This window comes from Rattus norvegicus, chromosome 13, assembly GCF_021556685.1.
Source record: "Rattus norvegicus strain SHRSP/BbbUtx chromosome 13, alternate assembly SHRSP_T2T, whole genome shotgun sequence".
In the NCBI taxonomy this organism is placed as follows: domain Eukaryota; kingdom Metazoa; phylum Chordata; class Mammalia; order Rodentia; family Muridae; genus Rattus; species Rattus norvegicus.
The window spans coordinates 10,241,218-10,267,683 of record NC_141546.1 but is presented as its reverse complement, the minus strand read 5'-3'; positions in this window follow the sequence as shown (position 1 = coordinate 10,267,683).

Sequence of the window (26,466 nt, the reverse complement as noted above, 5' to 3'; positions counted from 1 at the left end):
ACAAAATGGCAACCAACAGATTGAGAAAACATCTTTACCAATCCTACAACTGATAGAGAGCTTATATCCAAAATATACAAAGAATTCAAGAAATTCGACTGCAGGGAGACAAATAACCCTATTAAAAGTGGGGTTCAGAGCTAAACAAAGAATTCGCAGCTGAGGAATGCCAAATGACTGAGAAACACCTAAAGAAATGTTCAATTTCTTTAGTCATAAGGGAAATGCAAATCAAAACAACCCTGAGATTTCACCTCACACAAGTGAGAATGGCTAAGATCAAAAACTCAGGTGAAAGCAAATGCTGGGGAGGATGTGAAGAAAGAGGAACACTCCTTCATTTTTGGTGGGATTGTAGACTGGTACAACCATTCTGGAAATCAGTCTGGAGGTTCCTCAGACAATTGGACATTGAACTACCTGAGGACCCAGCTATATACCTCTTGTGCATATACCCTAAAGTTGCCCCAACATATAACAAAGACACATGCTCCACTATGTTCATAGAAGCCTTATTTATAACAGCCAGAAGCTGGAAAGAACCCAGATGCCCTTCAACAGAGGAATGGATACAGAAAATATGGTATATCTACACAATGGAATATTACTCAGTTATCAAAAACAATGACTTTTTGAAATTCATAGGCAAATGGAGGGAACTGGAAAAAATCATCCTGAGTGAAGTAACCCAATCACAGAAAAAGACACATGGTATTCACTCAGTGATAAGTGGCTATTAGCCCAAATGCTTGACTTACCCTAGATGCACAGAGCACATGAAACTCAAGTACGATGACCAAAATGCCAATGCTTCACTCCTTCTTTAAAAGGGGAACAAGAATACCCTTTGCAGGGAATAGGGACGCAACACTTAGAACAGAGGCAGAAGGAAAACCCATTCAGAGCCTACCCCACATGTGGCCCATATACATACAGCCACCTAATTAGATAAGATGGATGAAGCAAAGAAGTACAGGCCAACAGGAACCGGATGTAGATCTCTCCTGAGAGAAACACCCAGAATACAGAAAATATCTAGGGGAATGCCAGCAGCAAACCACTGAACTAGGAACGAGACACCCCGTTGAAGGAGTCAGAGAAAGGACTAGAAGAGCTTGAAGGGGCTCGAGACCCCATATGAACAACAATGCCAAGCAACCACAGCTTCCAGGGACTAAGCCACTACCCAAAGACTATACATGGACTTACCCTGGGCTCCAACCTCATAGGTAGCAATGAATAGCCTAGTAAGAGCACCAGTGGAAGGGGAAGCCCTTGGTCCTGCCAAGACTGAACCCCAGTGAACATGATTGTTGTGGGGAGTTTGGTAATGGGGGGACGATGGGGAGGGGAACACCTGTAGAGAAGGGAAGGGGGAGGGGTTAGGAGGGTGTTGGCCTGGAAACCGGGAAAGGGAACAACAATCAAATGTAAATAAGAAATACCCAATTTAATAAAGATGAAAAAAAAAGAAAGAAAAAAGGAAAAGAAAACAAAAAAAGGAAATGCTTGTTAATTTATTCTTTTAAAAAGCTTCCCACAAAAGATATAAAAAACAAAGTAAAGCAAATTCACATTGTGAACTTAATCTCAACTCCAGATTATTTTCTACATGAACTTAATGAATTGTATTTGTATACTTTATACACGTTTAAGTAAATATATATTTACATACATACATTTATATAAATATATATAATTATATATAATATAAATATATAAAATGATATATATACATATATATATATGTATATATACATATTTAGAGAGAGAGCTTAGCATATTAGGGACATGCCAGCATTTAGAAAAAGTAGCGAAAGGTTACAGTGATAGAAATGCTGTATACTTTCTCAAACTGTTTAACATTTAAATTTAATTAAAATATATTTCTCTTCACCCTTATGCTGAACTTTTCCATTCTGTCAGCCACCAAAATATTCTTTAATATCAGAGTTCAGGGGGGCAGAATAATTGAAACGATTTTGGTGACTAAGAATAGCTAGGTACATTTAACGAACAGTAATGAGTATCATAATGAGCCAGTTATCTCACACATGCCAGTAGTCCATGTTTTCATGGTGTAGGTACAGAAAGTAACAATGTATTCTTCGATTTCAGACTAAAGGAAAAATCTGAATTCCATATTAGGAAAGAAATCTGCTTCACAAAGAAGAATCAGAGAGTGATAAAGGCCCTCCTCCAAACTCTGTGAGCATATACAAGTCCTGCACATACACAGAAACACAGATTCTCAAATATACATTAAGATAACTAAATCTTTAGGAAAATCGAAAATGTGGACAAATGATTCATCAAGTAAAGTTGCTTGCCTTCAAGTCCAATGACCAAGGTTTCATCACCTGGACAGGACTGGTGAAAAAAAAAGGGGGTGGTGGGTTTAGTGCTCACAGGTTTTATGCTACCGTGCTCAGATGTACAGTGGAACACACTCACTCACACACACACAAACAACAATAACTTTCAAAGCTAACAATGTTAAGACCAACATTAAAGAAGAAATCGTGAAACTAAATTTAAAAGAAAAAATAAATAAAATATGTATCATATGGCTTTCACGAACAGAAAATTCTATGATAATCTGAATGTAACAGAGATATGTTTCAGAAGAAATTTAGCTAATAACAATAGGTAATTGTCAATTATCAAACCTTCTTAACTTTGCAATTACCCAAGTTTACCAAATGCAAGGACTTAAATTTTGATTAGAAAACATTTTTAAATTTTTGGGTAAGATGGCAAACTAGAAGGTTACTGATTATGATCATGAAAAAGACTAAAGTCAGAATATGAAAAATAAAACAAGAGCCTATTTCTGTTTGAGGTGAAGAGAATCAGTAATACAAAGTATCTAGGAAGACCCAGAAGAAGGAGTTACTCACAGGTCGACTTTTGGGATATGGCTCAAGTGTGGGAGCCTGACAGAAGTAAATTCTTTCAAATGGTAATCAAGGGAACCCTGGTGAGAATGCCTGGGAATCATACTCACATATTAAATCCAGAGCCCTTCAAGGCTTTCCAACATAACCACATGTCTTAATGAAATAGGTTTTCTTCCAGGGACTAGTCAGTAGTATACTAGACTCTCATTTCATTTCACTGCATGTCATAGCAGGTAGCAACGACATACTATCTTCTAAAGAACTTATTGTGTGAAACTAAGATTGCAAAGGGATCTAAAAAGAGAACAACCACAAGAGAGTGAACCTCAATTAATGTGTTTCAGTTTCTGGAGAAGAGACTGCCCAGAGAGGTGCTGTGCAGCATGCAGGGGACAGATTTTGGAAGGCAAAGAATCCAAGCAGTAGAATGCACAACCAAAACTCTATCCTTAGTTTCTGGGAGCAACAGCACCTGGGCTTGGATAACAGATCCCAAATAAGGCCAGATGTGTTAGCACACATTGATCATCCCTGTATTACTATGTGGACAAGATTAGAAGCTTAACCATTGAATTCCAGAAGACTGTGGATCAATCATGCTGTTGTATCCAAGAGTAAACAGCAAGACACTCTCCCTAAAACAAAACAAAAGGTGAGAACCAGCAAAAGTTATCTTCTAACCTCCATGCACATGTCAGAGACCATGGATACCCATGGTCACAGTGAAATATCCACAAATGGTGCTTTTTGAATTTAGGTGACCCAGAATCCAAATATGTGAAGTAATGCTAAATTATTTAAATACACCTGAATAAATCACCATGTCACTATGAACTTCCTTTCCCAAAACAAATAGTGTGTTTGAGAAGCATGTGATACATGTGCATACCCAACATGTTTTCTTTCCAATGTACTTTTTCTTTTGTCCAGACTCATCTGATTTTACATGATAATTTTGTAGTTCATTAGTGTATAGTGAATGATCCCTTACTTGCTATCAATTATGTAAATTTTCTCTTGAGATTTGTACATTATTATTTTATTGAATTTATATATCAGGGATTGAAGAGTATTGTATTTTTAGAATATTCAAACCTATTATCATGGTAGTATTAAGAATTTGTTGATATTTTGAGAGAACAAGATTCTACTCAGATTTCTGATATTTATCTAGATGTTTTTACTTTCAACATTAATCTTTTAATTCCATCAAACCTCACACTTATGATATTTACATTTGCATTTATAGTATGACTATGTAATATCACATTTAGTGAAAGTTTCCTTAGATTCTTTGTTAAAAATTTTTGTAAATTCATGGAATATCTGTACAGAAATGAGGATGATTGTGGGAATGTGCAGAACAGAATTTATAGTGCTTGGACTGTGGAACATGGAAGGAATATTTGTGCTGTGCCTGCCGATGGCAGCAGTGGAGAGGCTGCTGGACTTCCAAGTTGAATGCCACATAGAGTGTGGGAATCTGACACCTGGGGCTTTCTACTAAGATCTCTCGCCCGACTAGGTGCATGGGTTTGGGTAAAAAGAAAAGAGCTCAGACAGGGAAGGGGGACTGTTGCTGCCGCCACCCCTGCAGCTGACACTGCTCCTTTCCACAGATGCTGCTTTGGTTGCACCAAATTATGGGTGCAGGGGAGCTTCTGGCGGAGATTTATGTTAAAGCTCTTATGACAGAAGTTCTCAGAGGATAGAGTAATCCTTGCACACTTTTAATCCTGAACAGGATTTTTAAAATCAGTTTCTGATAGTAAGTACTGCCTATAGGTTCGGCATGAGAGCTTGGAAAGACCTCATCTACATATTTGGAGGCATGGTCCTGCTTCTCTGTGGATCTGTCTTGAGCCTTCGTGACCACTGATTATGTCCTCACCTGTGGAGGAGGGACTTTAAGTATTGTCATATGTGACTGATCTGTCTTGATCTTATGTAACCTGTGGAGAAGGGGCTTGGGGCATTGCCCTACATGACTGATCTCTCTCCAACCTCTCTACAGAGGTTGGTGGGGGGCTGTAGCTCCATGCAGCCTTGATCTCCTGGGAAACTGGAATGCGCCTATCATCCTTTCTGGGGATTCAACCTATCTTGACCAGAAATCATGGTACCTTTCACAGCCTGCTGTTCCACAATAGAGTTCATGTGGAACATGGGGCTGTACCCTCCCATGCCTGGAAGTTGCCAAGAAACACTATTAACACAGGCTCCTGGCTATTTCTCTATTCACACACTGATGTTCAGTGATGCTCACATTAATTTAGTTATATTTAATATTTACTGCCTTGAGAATAAAGTCTGTTTTTTTGAAATTAAGTAATATGTTTTATAAAAATCACCAACTTTCAGTATCAGAAAGATCGTTTTTGTTCTTTTTCAGAGATACAAGAGTGACTGTCAGAATTGTACAAGGACTTTTTTTCTTTTTTTTTTTTCTTTTTTCTTTTTTTCAGAGCTGGGGAACGAACCCAGGGCCTTGCGCTTGCTAGGCAAGCGCTCTACCACGGAGCTAAATCCCCAACCCCGTACAAGGACATTTTAAGGTAAGATTATACCTTTTTAGATTTTTTTTCATTAACCAGGTCTGTCACTGGATCAAGAAATGATCTTTAGGCATTGTATGGGCTATTTTAATAATTTAATTATTTATAGAACTACCAATAAAAGAAATACCCCTTGTTATACAAATGTGAACAGGGGAGAATGAAAATATTATGGACAAGGTTGTACTGATGTTTGCACAGAGAGAACATTCAAGATAGGAATAAAGAAGTTAGAGTAAGTGAGCTATACTCACGTAGTTAGAATATGGATATATAAAATTAGGGTGTTCTCGTGTTTGTTAAGCATGTATTATTAAATATGATTTATTTATTTATTTATTTATTTTTGTGTATGAATATTTGTCTGAATGTATATATGTGCATCTTATATGAGGCATCCATGTGGAGGTCCAGAGACAGAATTAGACCGTTTAGAACTGGAGTTACAGAGAGTTGTGAAAAAAGATATGGGTGTGAGGAACTGTGCTTGGTATCCTAAAAGAGCAGCAGCTGCTCTAAATCTTAACCACCTCTCAGTATTCTATTGTTAGACATTTTGATGGCTTGAATAGGTTTGGCCAATGAAAACTCATGTGACTGAATTTTTGACCCACAAAGACTGGCACTATTAGGAGGTGTAACCATTTTAGAAGTGATATGGCCTTGTTGGAGGAAGAGTTCCTTAGTCTTTTGTTGTATATGGATCAAGATACAGACTTCTTACATAATTTTCATCACCACTTCTGCCTAGATGCTGCCAGTTTTCATACTGAGACAATAGTAGACTGAACCTCGGAAATGGTATGACAGGTCGAATTAATTATTTTTCTTAATAGGAATTGCTATGGTAATAGTGTCTATTTATAGAAATAAAATCCTAAGACAGAAAGTGATACCAGTGACTGAGGTGGTGATGATAGGCCTGAACATGTTTCTAGAAGAATGTGAATTTGTGAACTTTAGAAAAAGTCATTCATTGTTTTAAATGGTATTTAATGGGCCATAGTAATAGGAATGTGTAAGATAGAGGTGCTGACGGTAATTTGAACTGTGGGAGCCTGGAGGAAAATAATTTCAGTACGGAATCTAGAGACTGTCCCTGAAATATTTAGACTAAGAATGTGATTGCTTTTTACTCCTGTCAGAAAAATCTCCCCAAGGAAAAAATGAAAACATTTGCATTGGTTGCAATGGCAAAGGAAATCTCAAAATAGCCTACTAACGACTGTGTTGTGTCATCATTAGTGTTTAGTGTTACTGATTTATAGTGAAAAGAAATAAGCTGAGCAAATAAAAGCACCAAATGTACAGATTGAGGAGAAAAGGGGCATGAGGAATGGCAAGTAATTTAAGGTCCATGTTCATGAAGATGAAAAGATTAAAGAAAATTCTGATGTTAAATGGGATAAAAGGAGGTCATTAGGTAAGATATCACCCAACCTGTGAAAATGAATTAAAGAAAAGCTTAGATCCAGAAACCAGGGTACACATTTTTTTATCCCATCCCTCACATGGCAGAGATATATTTAATAAATCAGAGTGATATAAAGTAAAATACACTTAAGTAAATAAACATCATGACAAAAAATTTCAAAATCAATAGACACTAATAATTGGAGCTAAAGAAATCTGAAACAACTAATTATGGGGAGAATAGAATTTGACTATGTAGTCATAGAAAGCAGAGAGCAGATACAAACATCATGCTCAAATATAAAATATTTTACACATATAAAATTTAAAGTCATAAGAATAATTGCTGATAGTTTAAACAAGAGGTAAAATGAAATTACTACCAAATAAATATAAGGTATATATCCCCTAAACTTTAGTCCAAATAGACAGCAAGTTAAAAGGACTTTTTGAACCAAGGAGTGCTGATTTTGTTGTTTTTTATCAGGCATGTCTTATAATGTCAGTTAAGTGAACTCTTGAAAATTAAAATTCTTATATTTGTATTTTATATCTGTATATGTGTCCATGTGAATTTGTGTGTGTGTGTGTGTGTGTGTGTGTGTGTGTGTGTATACCAAGTCAAGTGAATGAAGGTAGAAAAGAATTTGGAGGAATATCTTTTTTTTCTTTTCTTCATGTAAGTCCTAGCATTTGAAGGAAGGTGGTCAGTCCATCTTGTCACCATTTATTTTTGCCTGATGAACTATCTCACCAGCACTTAATAAAGTTCTTAATCACAAAGCCATAAAAATTGAAGAATTCTGAATCATCAAGAAATATCACAAAACCGTTACAGTATATAATTGACTGCTTTCTTTGTCTTCTGTGTTCCATGAGTCATATTTCATAATGGAATAGAAACAATAACCTGATTATCCTGAAGATAAATCAGAAGTAGTGAGATTTATAAAAAGAGGAAAGGAGGTGTAATCATAGGGTAGATAGCTATGCTGCTGTTTTAAACCTAAGAATATATGTGACAAGATTTTCATGAATTAATTGAATTACCTACTAAAGATTATTTATAAAGAGAACTAAAAATAAAGGTTATTACACTAATATTATTTGTGGACTATAATGATTATGGTGAGGTTACATTTTTGAAACAAACTATCATTAATAGAAGTGTTTATTCTTGTAAATTATAGCATCCTTTTAAATAACTCAGTAGCTATTTTTCTTTTTTATTTTTAATTATGTGTGTAGAAGTATATGTTGGGAAGAGGGTATCTGCATGTGACTTCACATGCCTTTGGAGGGCAGAAGAGTGTGCCTGATTCTCTGGAACTGAATTTACAAGCAATTTAAGCTTCCAAATAGGGTCACTGAGAATTAAACTCAGGTCCTCGGGAGGAAGAGAAAGATCTTTAAATGGAAAAGTGACCTCTCAAAATTTTCAATAAATATTTAAATAAAACACACAAAGACAAGCACACAATGCTAACATAAGAATATTTACTGTCAGATCTTAGGTCCCCTTTTCTATAAAACACTAAACAACATCTAGAAGTTGAATCTTTTCTAAGGTCTCCTCTGAATTGAATGACTAGCTGTTGTTTCTCCATATATAGTTTTTTGATGATAACTGATTAACACTGATTGCATAAAGGCATTTGATCAAATCAGACCCACCCACAATAGTTGTAAACATTATGGAGCTACAGTTTTCAGAGGCTAAAAGTCCAGTGAGATGACAAATCAAGAAAAAGTACTTCTCATCAAATCTAATGACATGAGTTCAATTCCTGGAACCTAGATGATGAAAAGAGATAATCAGATCCTGAAAGCTGTTCTCTGTCCAAGACATGCATACCCTGAAAACAATGTTCAATCCATCCCTTTCTCCTCCTGTACAACTTACAAATAAATAAGTACATATACAAATAAATAAATAAATAAGGTATATAAATGGAAATAAAAAATAAGTAAAATGTCCTGTGACTATGCTGTGTTCTAGCTTTCTATTTGCACCAGTTTTCAACAGTTATTTTGTGAATGCCTTAACCCTCAGCTTTCATGAAGCTTGTCTTTCTACGCATTGATGTACTAAAAACCTGGTGTATGTTCTCTGCAGAAACTCAAGAAGTTTTTGCCTCAATTACTCTGATGGGACATCAGGAAAGTGGGAATCTCACTGCAAAAGAGGAATGATACCACCCTGTAATAAGAACCTACTCATTCTTCTTTAAAAATTGGTCACAGCATTTTTTGGTTTGTATGTTTAAATATTTGGTGTGTGTGTGTGTGTGTGTGTGTGTGTGTGTGTGTGTGTGTGTACCTCAACCTCCTGAGGTAAATGGATAATAAAGGTACTGGGTATTCTCAGACATGTCAGCATGGCCCTGTTTGCAGAGCAGTCTCTCAGCATGGCCTGTTAGGGAAGGAACCCCGGGCTCTACACTTACCTATTGTTTTACATGTTTGTTTCATGACACTGGGCACATGTCAATCTCTGCCAACTCCATCCTTCACATTACAAATTGTCTGTGGTATTGTTAGTTATTCTTCTGATTATCCTAGTTGTAAGAGCTACTGTGATTTGGCCTTGTCATCTTTTCCAGAAAACCCTTTCACTGGCTTTTTGTTTCTTGTTTGTCTTATATTCTTCTCCTCATTCCTTGGCCCTAGGACAACAGCACATTTACAAAAGAAGCCTGTGCCTCCTCCTTGATGTTCTATGTGTTTCTGGAACTTGTTTGTTTTTTTGCTGTGGAATATTTTCTCTTGGTTAATCTTTAATCTTGTTTTATTTTCACTGTACAAAGTCTATGACAAAATGGACTTCTCTTCCTCTGAGTCTTTTGGTATGTGATCTCTTTGCATGCCATTCTGGGAGTGTTTACCCATTTATCAATTTCTTAGGAAATTATAATTTTCTATTCATTTTTTGATAATCCTAACATTGGTCAAATTCCATGGATTGCTTTTCTTCATCTAACAAGTTATATTTTCCTGCTTCGGTAAGTCTTTTACATGGAAGTGAAATAATGTAAATTTTACCATTGTATTTGTTTGACATTTTTACAATCCTTTAAATATGTAGGTTTTTTTTCCTACTTTGTACTTAAGTTATTTGGAAATGGTTTGATAATTTCTTTTCTAAATTTTAGGTTTCAGATCTTCTGGTTGCTTTTAGGAATTGGTATCAGAGAAGTATTCTATTGGGTTAATTATTCCTTGTCCTGCACCAGGACTTCTCTTTTGTTCTAGTCACTGGAAATACAGGGATTCCTAGAGAGAAAAGGAGTTGCTTTGGGAATTTTATTATGTATGGAGCTATAAAAGTGTGGATGCTTTTTGTAAATGTTGAATAAAACAAGTTCAGTCTGTACACAGACATATCAACACAAATGTCTCTTTGCTGACAGTCTTCTCATATAGGGTACTGTAGTACTGGGTGTATTTTCCAATATGTATTCTGTATTCAATGATATCCCAACCTAAAATCCCGGCTGCTTCTTTCTCCAACCTCTTTACTCTTCATCCATCTCCATTCAGAAAACCAGACAACTCTATTCAGACAGTACTAAATTATTTCAATGACAGGAGTTTCATTTCTCCAACATCAGTCCTCTTTTGTTCTCTCTCTCTCTCTCTCTCTCTCTCTCTCTCTCTCTCTCTCTCTCTTTCTGTGTGTGTCTCTCTGTCTCTCTATCTCTCTCTGTCTCTCTCTTTGTCTCTCTCTTTCTCTGTTTCTCTTTCTGTGTATGTGTGTGTGTTTGTTTTCTCTTTCCTTTTATTTCTCTCTTCTTCCCTCCCTCCCTATCTTTGCACATAGACTGTTTGGTTTCATTTTCCAGGTCAAGGAATAGGTGCATACACAAGTAGACCTGGCCCACAGGTTCTCTCAGAATCTCTAACTCTCTGCCCTATAGACCTCATTAAATTCCCATCCAGAGGACTGGCTGCCCTTCCCCAAGGAGTTTGCTCTATAACCCAGATATTTTAGATTTTCCCTTGCTCTTCTTCTTTTCCACTTTTTCTCCTGTCTGTGAAAGTGCTCTCTTTCTTTTACCCTCACCTCTGTCTCCCTTCCCATATGGAATTCCCTGGCCAGAGCATCTGGCAAAGAAGCCTGCAAATACATATATATATATATATATATATATATATATATATATATATATACACACATACACATAGAAACACACATTTTTTCAATTCCAGATAAAACAGAACTTCCGATCACAGTTACTAGAACTTGACCAAAACATGGTATCTTTAGTCTATAAATTTAAAAATAACAAAATCGCTGAGGCTTTCTTTTTAGATTTGTTTTATAAATCAGAAAATTTAAACAGAATAGATATCAAAGTATCCATAGTCAGAAATCTTATAAAAGGACATTACATTTTCTCCTTCTTATTTCCAGCATTGTATCTATTTGTCTGTTTAGAGAATATTGAAGAGAAGCACATGCACACACGTTTATATATGCATATATACATATATGCACATGTGTGTGTATATGTGTGTGTGTGTGTGTTTATGTGTGTGATACAAGTGTATATGTGGGAGAGGATCCATTCATTTAATTGTGTTGCTGTGTACAGAAGAAAAATTAGTGTTCTATGACTTCCATTATAAATCTATCCTTTTTTTTATAGTCTCTCAATTTATGTAGACATCACAGTATTCATGGGACTGACCAGAGAGTCCTAGGAATTCCAGCTTCTCTAGTCCAACCCACCATTCTACTTTTCAAGTTACAACTGAATATCGACAACCCTGGATTTGACCTGAGTGCTGAAGTTCTACATTCTTGTCCTTATGTTTATGCAACAAGATGTCACTCACTGAACCATATTTCCTAACTCATTCCTTGAAGATATTTTGACAGAAAAGCAATTGTTATGTGCCAATGCCAGGGGACAAATGATTTTTATAACTCCACCTTATATGAGGAGCACCGCTCCTCACAATGCCTATCATGCTAATGTTTGACAATACTCCATGCACACAGAATGCTGACCAAATTTCTGCTACTCTTATTTGAAAAGTGCACTAACATGTGTTTGATGTGATCATATTTGCTTTTAGCACATAACCTAATGAGGGTAGGAGTTATAAAATCTTGTATATAATTTTCCTAGTCTTAACTTTAAGTTTAATGCCTGGAACATGGCAGCTGAACCTGAATGAGTACAACTTGATCAATGTGAATGAATTTATCTTAATCCAGACTTAGAGAGAAGAAAACATGAAAATTTTACAAGTCAAATAACAGTATGAAGTTCAGAGCTCAAGAGTATTCTCCTTAATGATGTATTATCTTTCTGATACTTCCAATGGGTTGAAATAATTAAGACATATAAATAGAGCAAATCAGAATCTCTTATTGAAGTGGTCATGTTTTCTGGAAGATGTTGGCTAAAATATGGAAAAATATGCTAAATAGTGTTGATCATTTAGGTCTATATTATTCCAAAAAACAATGGCTTGGGAATACCTTTGTCAGGACCTATTAAAGACTCCACAATAACACAGATTTTTGTGTTTCTCTTTGTTATATGTTCATACATATTCTGGAAGATTTTGTGTGTGTGCGTGTGTGTGTGTGTGTGTGTGTGTGTGTGTGTATGTGTGTTTGTGTATGCATGAGGGGAGAGGGTACAAATAGCAGTTTTCTCACATTCAAATGAAAACCAGAGGTCAGATCCGAGTGCTATTCCACAGTTGATATAATGGTTTATAATAATTGATAAATTTTGGAAAGGTGTCCCTGGACATGCCTGTAAAGAACTATATAAGGTATGCTCTTCTCACTATGATGCTATCTTAAACAACACACTTTTACAAGACATTTTCACATTGTTTTTTAACATGATATTCAGATTCCCATGCATATAATGTGACCACCTCACTGGCTAAACTTTTCACAGCATGAAGCTCTTGGTTTAAAAAAAAACAGTATAAAACAGGAAAAAAGGTTACAGTTGAACTCAATGTCATGTTACTTATGTCAACACTAACTACTAAATAATCTTTGACAAATAACTTGACTTTCTGAATTTTTTCTAACTTAAAGGTTATAGAACATTGCAGCCTAGATTTGTAATGATAAAATTAAAGTTTGTTAGAAGACAGTCAACTAATTATACCAGACTTGTGCTTCAAGCTAGATGTCTTCTTTAGAAACTACCCAGAAGAGTGCTAAATATACCAGCCCCAACCTACAGGTTAGTGTGGAATGTGCTGATTCTGTAGAATCTTCAAACACAGGCTTTAGGACTTTTTTAAAAAAAATTATTGCTCAGGAGTAATGATGGAAAAGTAATATTAATAAAAAACTGTGCGAGAAACAAATGGCCCTGACTGAGTTATATCTTCAGGTTGGGGATTTAATGGACTCAAATGTTACTATGCATTAACTAACAAAAATATTATTAAAATAGAGTCTCTAATATAGATTGAATGCACTGTAGATTACTTTTGGCTTGGAGATATGATAATCAATTTGTCATATTAGATTTGCATATAAACCCATGTGATTCCAAACAAGATAATTTGCTGCTCTATACACCATTACATTCATAAACAGTGTTTAAATATAAGAACACTAATTACAGTTTCATCTCAACATTATACTATCCTTTTTATTTGCTTATTTGAAGTGGGATAATTTCATTACGCAGGTGAAGGCAGGTACAAGATAGAATGCGGCCTGTCGTTGGATAAGAAGGAACGATGGGCAGGATAAATGTTTAAGGGAAGGGGAGGAGTCTGGAACAAGACAGGATAGAAACTGTGGAGAGAACATGGAGGCTGACATTAAGATTCTACTCTGGGTATTTACAGATTGTTATGAATATTCTTAAGGGATGGATGTGTATAGGGGTCTATATACACAGATATAATTGTGGGCAATTATATCTATCAATTGAATCAGAGGTTATCGTGTTGTGTCTTCTTTCTTGTGGAGAATTGAATTTGGGAGTGTATGGTGACAGAGACACTAGGCTGTCATGCAGTTGGGAATGTGTGTTCCGGCAAAATATCTAGCATCATTTCCAAAACCATGTATCTCACTGTATCTCATTCAATAGAATCTAACTTATGCCAAATCCTTCTTTCCACTGACTTTATCCTGCAAATATTTTTTCAAACAAAAGAACCTAGGGAGATACCTAGAAAAAACCATTCCTCCCCTAGGATTCATTCCTAATTCTGTTATCTGTCAGTAAAACCCATTGTTGTGGGAAGGTTACAAATGATTATTAAAAAGGTATACTTTCTAGTCACCTTTCGAAGTAACCATATCTAGATATTTTTGTGATAACTGTCATGAAGAAAATTTCCCCAAAGTTTATTGTGTGTGTGTATAAATATAGATACAGGTAATTTACTGATTTAAACAGAAAATGAATTAGGAATGCAGGAGAGACCTAGGAGCTTATAGTAAAACTCTCCTGAATAAGATATTTTAAATTTAAAACAAATGACCTGTATAAGATAGCATTTAAACTCACAAACAAACTGGTAGACTATACACAGAAAGGAAAAATAAAAGGCTGTATTCTAAATAATAGGTTTAACAAGCCATGTGTTTTGTGGTTTGAAAAAGGAAGTAATAGAAAATATCAAGGAGAGAGAGAGAGACCAGGGGTGGTACGAGGGAGAGGAAGGGACAGGGAGAGAGAGAGGTGAAAGACAGAAAAAGAGAAATAAAGACTGTAAAAATAATTGCACCTTTATGCTTTTGTAATCACTTTTGAACTTGCTATTAAAAAAACTGCTTCATTCTTGTACCAAAGGATACTGCAAGTGTTAACTTCTTTTTTACAGCCTATGACCTGTGTAAACAATCATTCCTACTTCTGATAACAGAACCAGAAATAGACTGCATGTCTTGGAGCAGGATTTAGGGTTGGTTGTAAAGATGTTAACTATTCCTATAATCTTTGAGCTGCTATTAGACCAGTAGGCATATCTTATAGCATGTGGGATGAATCTGAATGAGACTGATTATTTCATATTGCTTCCAATAGTGTGGCCATTATAAAATCTCATAGAAATCTAGTAAATGTAGCCTTGCTGTACTTTCTTGGTTTCTCAATTTTTAACATTCTATTTTTTTAAGAGTCAAACTATTTTTTTAATTTTTTAATGGGATAAATTTCTTTATTTACATTTCAAATGTTATTCCATTTCCTGGTTTCCTGTTCTTAAGCCCCCTAAACTCTCCCCCTACCCTTCTTCTACGAGGGTATTCAGATCCCCACTCACCAACTCTAACAGGCAACTCCTAAAATTCGCTGGCACTGGGGTTCCAATGTTGGCAGGACCAAGGGTCTCTCCTTAAACTGGTGCCAAACAAGGCCATCATCTGCTACATATGCAGTTGGAGCCATGGGTCAGTCCATGTACAGTCTGTGGGTAGTGGTTTACTCCCTGACAGCTTTGGTTGGTTGCCATTGTTGTTCTTATGGGATTGAAAAACCCTTCAGCTCTTTCAATCGTTTCTCTAATTACTGTAATTGGGTTCCTGTTCTCAGATCAGTGGTTTGCCACTAGCATTCGCCTCTATATTTGACATGCTTTGGTTATATCTCTCAGGAGAGATCTATATCCGGATCCTGTCAACATGCACTTCTTAGCTTCATCCATCTTTTCTAGTTAGGTGGCTGTAGTTATATGGGCCATAGATGGGGCAGGATCTGAATGGCCATTCCTTCAGTCTCTGCTTTAAACTCTTTATAAAATATCACTGCTATGGATATTTTTGTTCACTATTTAAAGAAGGAATGAAGCACCCACATTTTATTCATCATTATTCTTGAGGTTCATGTAGCCTGTGGATTGCATCTTAGGGAATTCAAGCTTTTGGGCTAATATCCACTTATTATTGAGTACATATAATGTGCATTTTTCTGTCATTGAGTTACTTCAGTCAAGATGATATTTTCAAGTTCATTCCATTTGCATATGAATTTCATGAAGTCATTGTTTTTGATAACTGAGTAGTACTCCATTGTGTAGATGTACTAAATTTTCTAAATCCATTCCTCTGTTGAAGAGCATCTGGGTTTTTTCCAGCTTCTGACTATTACAAATAATGCTGCCATGAACATAGTAGAGCATGTGCCTTTGTTGTATGTTTGGGAATATTTTGGGTATATGCTCTCGAGAGGTACAGCTTGGTCCTCAGGTAGTCCAATTTTCTGAGGAAACTCCAGAATGATTTCCAGAGCAGTTCTACAATTTTACAAGCCTACCAATAATGGAGGAGTGTTCCTCTTTCTCCACATCCTTGCCAGCATCTGTTGTCATATGAGGTTTTTATCTGAGTCATTCTGCCTGGTGTGAGGTGGAGTCTCAGGGTTGTTTTATTTGCAGTTCCCTGATGGCTTAGAATGTTGAACATTTCTTTAGGTAATTCTCTATCATTTGTAATTCTTCAATTGAGAATTCTTGGTTTAGCTTTGTACCCCATTTTTAATAGGGTTATTTGACTCTATGTAGTCTAACTTCTTGAGTTTTTTGTATAATTTTGATATTAGCCCTCTATCGAATGTAGGATTGTTAAACACCTTTTCCCAATATGTTGATTGTCATTTTGTTGCAATGACACTTTCCTTAGCCTTACAAAAGCTTTTCAATTTTATCAGGTTCCATTTGTGGATTCTTGATCTTAGAGCATAAGCCATTGGTCATTTGTTCAGGAAATTTTAAGCAGTACTCATGTGTACAAGACTCTTCCCCACTTTTTATTCTATTAGTTTGAGTGTATCTGATTTGAAGTGGAGGTCCTTCATACACTTGGACTTAAGCTTTGTACAGGGTCATAAAAGTGGATCAATTTGCATTCTTCTACATGCTCACCTATATTTGAACCAGCACCATTGTTGGAAAATTCTGTCTTTTTTTTCCATTAGATGATTTTAGCTCCTTTGTAAAAGATCAAGTGACCATAGGTGTGTGGGTTCATTTCTGGGTCTTAATTCAATTCCACTGATCAATCTGACTGTTTCTGTACTAATATCATGCAGTTTTTATCACTATTGCTCGGTAATACTACTTGAGGTCAGGATTGGTCATTCGCCCAGAAGTACTTTTATTGGTGAGTATATTTTTTGCTATCCTGGGTTTTTTGTTATTCCAAATGAGTTTGCAAATTGCTCTTGCTATCTCTATGAAGAATTAAGTTGGAATTTTGATGGGGATTTCAATGAATTTGTAGATTGCTTATGGCAAAATGGCCATTATTTACCATATTATTCCTGCCAATCTATGAGCATTCAAAATCTTTTCATCTTCTGAGATTCCCTTCAATTTCTTTCTCCAGAGAATTGAAATTCTTGTCATACAGATCTTTGCTTGCTTGGTAAAGTCACACCAAGGGATTTTACTTTATGTGGGACAATTGTGAAGGCTGTCATTTCCCTAATTTCTTTCTCTGTCTGTTTATCCTTTGAATAGAAGAAGGCTACTGATTTGTTTGAGTTAATTTTATACTCACCTACTTTGCTGAAGTTGTTTATCAGGTTTCTTAGTTCTTGACTTTTCCTTTCCAATTTGTACCCATTTGACCATCTTTCCTTGTCTGAATGCTCTGGCTAGAATTTCAAGTACTATATAGAATAAGTAGGGAGAGAGTGGGGATCCCAGTCTAGAAATGATTTTAGTGGGATTGCTTCAAGTTTCTCTCCATTTAGTTTGATATTCACTACTGGTTTGCTGTATATTGCTTTTACAATGTTTAGATATGAGCCTTGAATTACTGATATTTCCAGGAATTTGGTGTGAGGAGTTTTGAATTTTGTAAAATGCTTACTCAGCATCTAATGAATTGATCAGGTGGTTTTCATCTTTGAATTTATTTATACAGTGTCATCTTACCTTGGTGAATTTCTGTATATTGAACCATCCTTGCATACCTGAGAAGAAGCCTACTTGATCATGATGGATATTCATTTTTATATGTTCTTGGATTCATTTTGCAAGAATTTTGAGTATTTTTGTATCTATATTCATAAGGGAAATTGGCCTGAAGTTCTCTGTCTTTGATTTGGGCTTTGTATGGTTTAGGTATAATAGTAATTAGGAATTCATAGAATTTGTTAATGCTTCATGTATTTCTATTTTGTACAGTAGTTTGAACAGTATTGTTATAAGGTCTTCCATGAAGGTCTGGGTTCATCTAGTACTGGGATCCTTTTGGTTGGGAGACTTTTAATAACTGCTTCTATTTTTATAGGAGTTATGGGGTTGTTTAGGTGATTCACCTGTTCCTGATTTAAATTGATACCTCATTTTTGCCTAGAAAAGTTCCCATTTACTCAACATTTTCAATATTTGTTGAATATACACTTTTGTACTAGGGATCTGATGATGTTTTGAATTTCCTCAGATTCTGTTGTTATGCCTCCCTTTTCTTTTCTGATTTTGTTAATTTGGATACCCTCTCTGTGACCTATGGTTAGTCTGGTGAAGGGTTTATCTATCTTTTTGATTTTTTTCAAAGAACCAGCTTCTGGTTGTGTTGATTTTTTGTATAGTCCTTTTTGTTTCTACTTGGTTAATTTCAGTCCTGACTTTGAGTATTTACTGCCTTCTACTCTTCTTGGGTTTATTTATTTCTGTTTGTTCTAGAGCTTTAAGCTGTCAAGCTCCTGATGCATGTTCTCTTCTGTTTGTTTTTGCAAGCCCTCAATGCTTTGAATTTTCATCTTAGCACTGCTTGCCATGTGTCCCATTAGCTTGAGTATGTTGTGCCTTCAGTTTCATTAAATTCTAAGAAGTCTTTTATTAATCTCTTTATTTCTTCCTTGACTAAGTTATCATCGAGTAGTGTGTTGTTTAGCTTCCAGGTATAGGTGGGCATTCTGTTGTTTCTATTGAAGAACAGCTTTAGTCCATGGTGATCTGATTGGAATGATGGAACTATTTATGTCTTCCTGTATCTTTTGAGCCCAGTTTTGTGACTGAATATACGGTCAATTTTGGGGAAGGTACGATGAGATTATGAGAAGATATATTCAATAGGAATGTTCAATAGCTATCTGTTTAATCCATTTGGTTCAAACCTTCTGTTAGTTTCACTGTGTCTCTGTTTAATTTCGGTTTCCATGATCTGTCCATTGATGAGAGTGGGGTGTTGAAGTCTCCTACTATTATTGAGTAGGTGCAATATGTGATTTGAACTTTAATAAAGTTTCTTTTATGAATGTAGATGCCCTTGCATTTGGAACATAGATATTTAGGATTGAGAGTTCATTTGGTGGGTTTTTTCTTTTGATGAATATGACATGCCTTCCTTATAGTTTTTGACAACTTTTGTTTAAAATTTGATTTTATTCAATATTAGAATGGCTAGTACAGCTTATTCCTTTGGACCATTTGCTTGGAAAATTGTTTTCCAGCCTATTCTTCTGGGTAATATCTGTGTTTTTGTCTGAGGTGTGTTTCCTACATACAGCAAAACACTGCGTCCTTTTTATGTATCCAGTCTGTTAGTCTATATATTTTTATTGAAGAATTGAGTCCATTGTTAATAAGAATTATCAAGGACTAGTGATTGTTGTTTCCTGTTACTTTTGTACTTAAAGGAATAATTATGTTTGTGTATCTCTCTTCTTTTGTTTTTTTTGCAAGAAGATTACTTTCTTCTTTTTCCTACAGTATAGTTTCCCTCCTTGTGTTGGAAATTTCCATCTTTTATACTTCATAGGACTGGAGTTGTAGAAAAATATTGTGTAATTTTGGTATTGTCATGGAATATCTTGAATTCTTCTTCTATGGTAATTGAGAGTTTTGCCAAATATAGTAGCCTGGGCTGGCATTTGTGTTCTCTTAGGATCTTTTTGACATCTACCCAGAATCTTTTGCCTTTCCTAGTCTCTGGTGAGAAGTCTCGTGTAATTCTGATAGGTCTGGCTTCATATATCACTTGACTTTTTTCTCTTACTACTTTTAATATTCTTTCTTTGTTTTGTGCTTTTGGTGTTTTGACTATTATGTGACAGGAGGAGTTTCTTTTCTTGTCCAATCTATTTGGAGTTTTGTAGGCTTCTTGTATTTTTATGGGAATCTCTTTCTTTAGGTTAAGGATTTTTCTCCTATAATTTTGTTGAAGAAATTTTTATAATTTTAGTGGCCCTTTAAGTTGGGAGTCTTCACTCTCTTCAATACTTATTATCCTTAGGTTTGATTTCTCATTGTGTGCTGGATTTCCTGGGAGTTTTGGGCTAGGAGATTTTTGCATTTAACATTATCTTTGATGGATATGTCAATGTTTTCTATGGTATCTTCTGCCCCTGAGATTCTCCCTTCTATTGCTTGTACTCTGTTGGTGATGCTTGTATATATGACTTCTGATATTTTCCCTAGATTTACTATCTTCAGGGTTGTCTCCCTTTGTGATCTCTATTATTGTTTCTATTTTCGTTTTTAAATCTGGGGTGGTGTTGTTACCTTACTTCACTTGTTTGTTTGTGTTTTCCTCTAATTCTTTCATGGATTTTTGTGTTTCATTTTTAAGGGCTTCTACTTGTTTTCTTCTGTTGTCCTGTATTTCTTTAAGGGTGTTATTTATGTTCTTCTTAAAGTCCCCCATCATCATCATAAAATGTGATTTTAAATATAAGTCTTGCCTTTCCAGTGTGTTTAGATATTCAATATTTGCTTTGGTGGAAGAAGTGGGCTCTGAAGATGTCAAGTAATCTAGGTTTCTGTTGTTTAGGTTCCTATGTTTGTCTCTTGCCATGGATTTTGTCTGGTGTTAACTTGTCTTGCTTTCTTCCAACAGTGGCTTTATCCTCTTTTAGGCCTGTGTGTCAGCACTCCTGTTTGCCAGTTTTCTTTCAGTCAGTTCTGGGAGCACAGTGCTCTGCTCTCAGGTGTGTAGGCATTCCTGCTGACTGTCTTTCAGTTTTTGGAGCAGTCAGGAACCAGAAGGGTTCTACCTCTTATTGTTCCTTGGTCCTTGTGCCAAGGGCGCACAGATGTACCTAGGCAATTTAGTCTTTGGTCAGGAATGTGGGCAGAAAGTAGTCTCCTCTGATTTCTCAGGAGTATCTGCCCTTCTTAGTATCCAACCCTCTCCTCCACAGGATTTGGGTGCAGGGAGCTGTTTGAATGGTTCCATTCCATTCTGGGTGCAGACCAGAACCACAGGACCAGCAGCTGTCTTTTCCTATGTTCCTATGTTTCCTATGTTCCTATGTTTCCTATGTTCCTGTGTTCAGTGGCATTATACAGTTTCCTCTTGGGCCAGGGATGTGGGCAAAGGTGGGCAGAAATGGGATTCTGTCTCAGGATGGTCTGCACTTCTGGGTGTTTATCTTTCACCCCCCCACCTGATTTGGGAGCACGGAACTGTTGGAATGCTAACAAAGAATATTGGAGGTGGCGTATAATTCCTGAAGGTCTATGGAATATCAGTGACAAACAACTTATAAAGACATAAATAATTTCTGTCACTACATTCTTTTACTTGTCAGCTATAGAAAAGTCTGAGCTATGTAATGAAATATTGCACATTAAAACTGTGAGGCAATATTATTATTATATAATTGATAGCAAATAATAATTTATAGAACTCTGTAATTTAAACATAATGGTACTTTTTATTAATAAATGAAAATATATAAATACACACAAATATATGTTTATATAATATCTAGAGTCATTCTGCCTTTCTGTGCAAATAGTATATGCACTAAATTAATGCTGTTTCTTTGAAGAAGACAAAGTGATTGCAGAGATTTAAGAATGGCATTACTTTTGACATATTTATGATACTTGCTCTAACAACTTTTAAGTTATAATTGAACAGACATTGATATGTAGACATAAATGTGCTTTTTTTGTAAATGTATATGTTTAGATGAAAGCATTAAACTGAAAAAGATTTTGAACAATGGGCATAAGAGATATTTCAGCAATTAATAGCAGTTGCTGCTGTTTCCAGGGACTTGATTTTGGTTCCCAGCACCTAGATTACATAGTATACAGATGTTCTAAACTCTACTTCTAGGAATCCATCTTTTGTCGATAAAAGGAACATATATGTATATATGCATATATGCAGACAGAGATAAACTGATGAAAAAATACATCACTTTTGAAATATCTTTGAGTTTGTTCATCAATTGTGTTTTTAAAAGTATGCCCTTCAACAGAGGAATGGATACAGAAAATGTGGTACATCTACACAATGGAATATTACTCAGCTATCAAAAACAATGCCTTTATGAAATTCGTAGGCAAATGGTTGGAACTGGAAAATATCATCCTGAGTGAGGTACCCCAGTCACAGAAAAACACACATGGTATGCACTCATTGATAAGTGGCTATTAGCCCAAATGCTTGAATCACCCTAGATGCCTAGAACACATGAAACTCAAGACAGATGATCAAAATGTGAATGCTTCACTCCTTCTTTAAAGGGGAAAAAGAATACCCTTGGCAGGGAATAGAGAGGCAAAGATTAAAACAGACACAGAAGGAACACCCATTCAGAGTCTGCCCCTCATGTGGCCCATACATATACAGCCACCCAATTAGACAAGATGGATGAAGGAAAGAAGTGCAGGTAGACAGGAGCTGGATGTAGATCTCTCCTGAGAGACACAGCCAGAATACAGCAAATACAGAGGCGAATGCCAGCAGCAAACCACTGAACTGAGAATGGGACCCCCATTGAAGGAATCAGAGAAAGAACTGGAAGAGCTTGAAGGGGCTCGAGACCCCATATGAACAACAATGCCAAGCAACCAGAGCTTCCAGGGACTAAGCCACTACCTAAAGACTATACATGGACTGACCCTGGACTCTGACCTCATAGGTAGCATTGAATATCCTAGTAAGATCACCAGTGGAAGGGGAAGCCCTTGGTCCTGCCAAGACTGAACCCCCAGTGAACATGATTGTTGGGGGGAGGGCGGACATGACGGGAGGATGGGGAAGGGAACACCCATAAAGAAGAGGAGGGAGAGGGGTTAGGGGGATGTTGGCCCTGAAACCGGGAAAGGGAATAACACTCGAAATGTAAATAAGAAATACTCAAGTTAATAAAAAAAAAAAAAAGAGAGAAAGAGAAGAAATGTTCCAAGGGACATAAACATTTATGTCGATGCGCGTACCGACATGACACCGAGAACTGGGCATAAACCTGTGGGATTAAAAAACACACATATGGCTGCCGCCTCAGAGAGCCGTTGGGCAGCACCTCGTGAGCAAACTTGAGCCTCGGGACCACAGGTAAGACCAACTTGTCTGCTGCAAGAGAGCTGCCTGGTGAGATCGGGACACACAGAGGCAGAGTTCATCTAGGACCGGGCACTTCCTGTGTTTGCCGGAGGTCCCACGCCCGCGGATCCCGGCCCGCAGCAGCTCTCTGCTACCAGACCCTGTGGGAAAGAGACCTCACCGCCTGGTCAGGTGGGCACTCCTGAGGCTGCAGAGCGGAAGAGACCACCAACACTGCCCACCCCTGCCCACATCCCTGGCCCAAGAGGAAACTGTATAAGGCCTCTGGGCTCCCGTGTGGGAGGGCCCAGGAGCGGCAGGACCCCTGCCTGAGACACCTCCGGAACCTGAGGGAAACAGACCAGATAAACAGTTCTCTACACCCAAATCACGCGGAAGGGAGAGCTGAACCTTCAGAGAGGCAGACAAGCCTGGGAAACCAGAAGAGACTGCTCTCTGTACATACATCTCGGACGCCAGAGGAAAACACCAAAGGCCATCTGGAACCCTGGTGCACTGAAGCTCCCGGAAGGAGCGGCACAGGTCTTCCTGGTTGCTGCCGCCGCAGAGAGCCCTTGGGCAGCACCCCGCCTGGTGAACTCAAGACACAGGCCCACAGGAACACCTGAAGACCCGTAGAGAGGAAAAACTACACACCCGAAAGCAGAACACTCTGTCCCCATAACTGACTGAAAGAGAGGAAAACAGGTCTACAGCACTCCTCACACACAGGCTTATAGGACAGTCTAGCCACTGTCAGAAATAGCAGAACAAAGTAACACTAGAGATAATCTGATGGCAAGAGGCAAGCGCAGGAACCCAAGCAACAGAAACCAAGACTACATGGCATCATCGGAGCCCAATTCTCCCACCAAAACAAACATGGAATGTCCAAACACACCAGAAAAACAAGATCTAGTTTCAAAATCCTATTTGATCATGACGCTGGAGGACTTCAAGAAAGACGTGAAGAACTCCCTTAGAGAACAATTAGAAGCCTACAGAGAGGAATCGCAAAAATCCCTGAAAGAATTCCAGGAAAACACAATCAAACAGTTGAAGGAATTAAAAATGGAAATAGAAGCAATCAAGAAAGAACACATGGAAACAACCCTGGATATAGAAAACCAAAGGAAGAGACAAGGAGCAGTAGATACAAGCATCACCAACAGAATACAAGAGATGGAAGAGAGAATCTCAGGAGCAGAAGATTCCATAGAAATCATTGACTCAACTGTCAAAGATAATGTAAAGCAGAAAAAGCTATTGGTCCAAAACATACAGGAAATCCAGGACTCAATGAGAAGATCAAACCCAAGGATAATAGGTATAGAAGAGAGTGAAGACTCCCAGCTCAAAGGACCAGTAAATACCTTCAACAAAATCATAGAAGAAAACTTCCCTAACCTAAAAAAAGAGATACCCATAGGCATACAAGAAGCCTACAGAACTCCAAATAGATTGGACCAGAAAAGAAACACCTCCCATCACATAATAGTCAAAACACCAAACGAACAAAATAAAGAAAGAATATTAAAAGCAGTAAGAGAAAAAGGTCAAGTAACATATAAAGGCAGACCTATCAGAATCACACCAGACTTCTCGCCAGAATCTATGAAGGCCAGAAGATCCTGGACTGATGTCATACAGACCCTAAGAGAACACAAATGCCAGCCCAGATTACTGTATCCTGCAAAACTCTCAATTAACATAGATGGAGAAACCAAGATATTCCATGACAAAACCAAATTTACACAATATCTTTCTACAAATCCAGCACTACAAAAGATAATAAATGGTAAAGCCCAACATAAGGAGGCAAGCTATACCCTAGAAGAAGCAAGAAACTAATCGTCTTGGCAACAAAACAAAGAGAATGAAAGCACACAAACATAACCTCACATCCAAATATGAATATAACGGGAAGCAATAATAACTATTCCTTAATATCTCTCAACATCAATGGCCTTAACTCCCCAATGAAAAGACATAGATTAACAAACTGGATACGCAACGAGGACCCTTCATTCTGCTGCCTACAGGAAACACGCCTCAGAGACAAAGACAGACATTACCTCAGAGTGAAAGGCTGGAAAACAATTTTCCAAGCAAATGGTCAGAAGAAGCAAGCTGGAGTAGCCATTCTAATATCAAATAAAATCAATTTTCAACTAAAAGTCATCAAAAAAGATAAGGAAGGACACTTCATATTCATCAAAGGAAAAATCCACCAAGATGAACTCTCAATCCTAAATATCTATGCCCCAAATACAAGGGCACCTACATATGTAAAAGAAATCTTACTAAAGCTCAAAACACACATTGCACCTCACACAATAATAGTGGGAGATTTCAACACCCCACTCTCATCAATGGACAGATCATGGAAACAGAAATTAAACAGAGATGTAGAGAGACTAAGAGAAGTCATGAGCCAAATGGACTTAACGGATATTTATAGAACATTCTATCCTAAAGCAAAAGGATATACCTTCTTCTCAGATCCTCATGGTACTTTCTCCAAAATTGACCATATAATTGGTCAAAAAATGGGCCTCAACAGGTACAGAAAGATAGAAATAATCCCATGCGTGCTATCGGACCACTACGGCCTAAAACTGATCTTCAATAAAAATCAAGGAAGAATGCCCACATATACTTGGAAATTGAACAATGCTCTACTCAATGATAACCTGGTCAAGGAAGAAATAAAGAAAGAAATTAAAAACTTTTTAGAATTTAATGAAAATGAAGGTACAACATACCCAAAATTATGGGACACAATGAAAGCTGTGCTAAGAGGAAAACTCATAGCGCTGAGTGCCTGCAGAAAGAAACAGGAAAGAGCATATTTCAGCAGCTTGACAGCACACCTAAAAGCTCTAGAACAAAAAGAAGTAAATACACCCAGGAGGAGTAGAAGGCAGGAAATAATCAAACTCAGAGCTGAAATCAACCAAGTAGAAACAAAAAGGACCATAGAAAAAATCAACAGAACCAAAAGTTGGTTCTTTGAGAAAATCAACAACATAGATAAACCCTTAGCCAGACTAACGAGAGGACACTGAGAGTGTGTCCAAATTAACAAAATCAGAAATGAAAAGGGAGACATAACAACAGATTCAGAGGAAATTCAAAAAATCATCAGATCTTACTATAAAAACCTATATTCAACAAAACTTGAAAATCTTCAGGAAATGGACAATTTCCTAGACAGATACCAGGTACCGAAGTTAAATCAGGAACAGATAAACCAATTAAACAACCCCATAACTCCTATGGAAATAGAAGCAGTCATTAAAGGTCTCCCAACCAAAAAGAGCCCAGGTCCAGACAGGTTTAGTGCAGAATTCTATCAAACCTT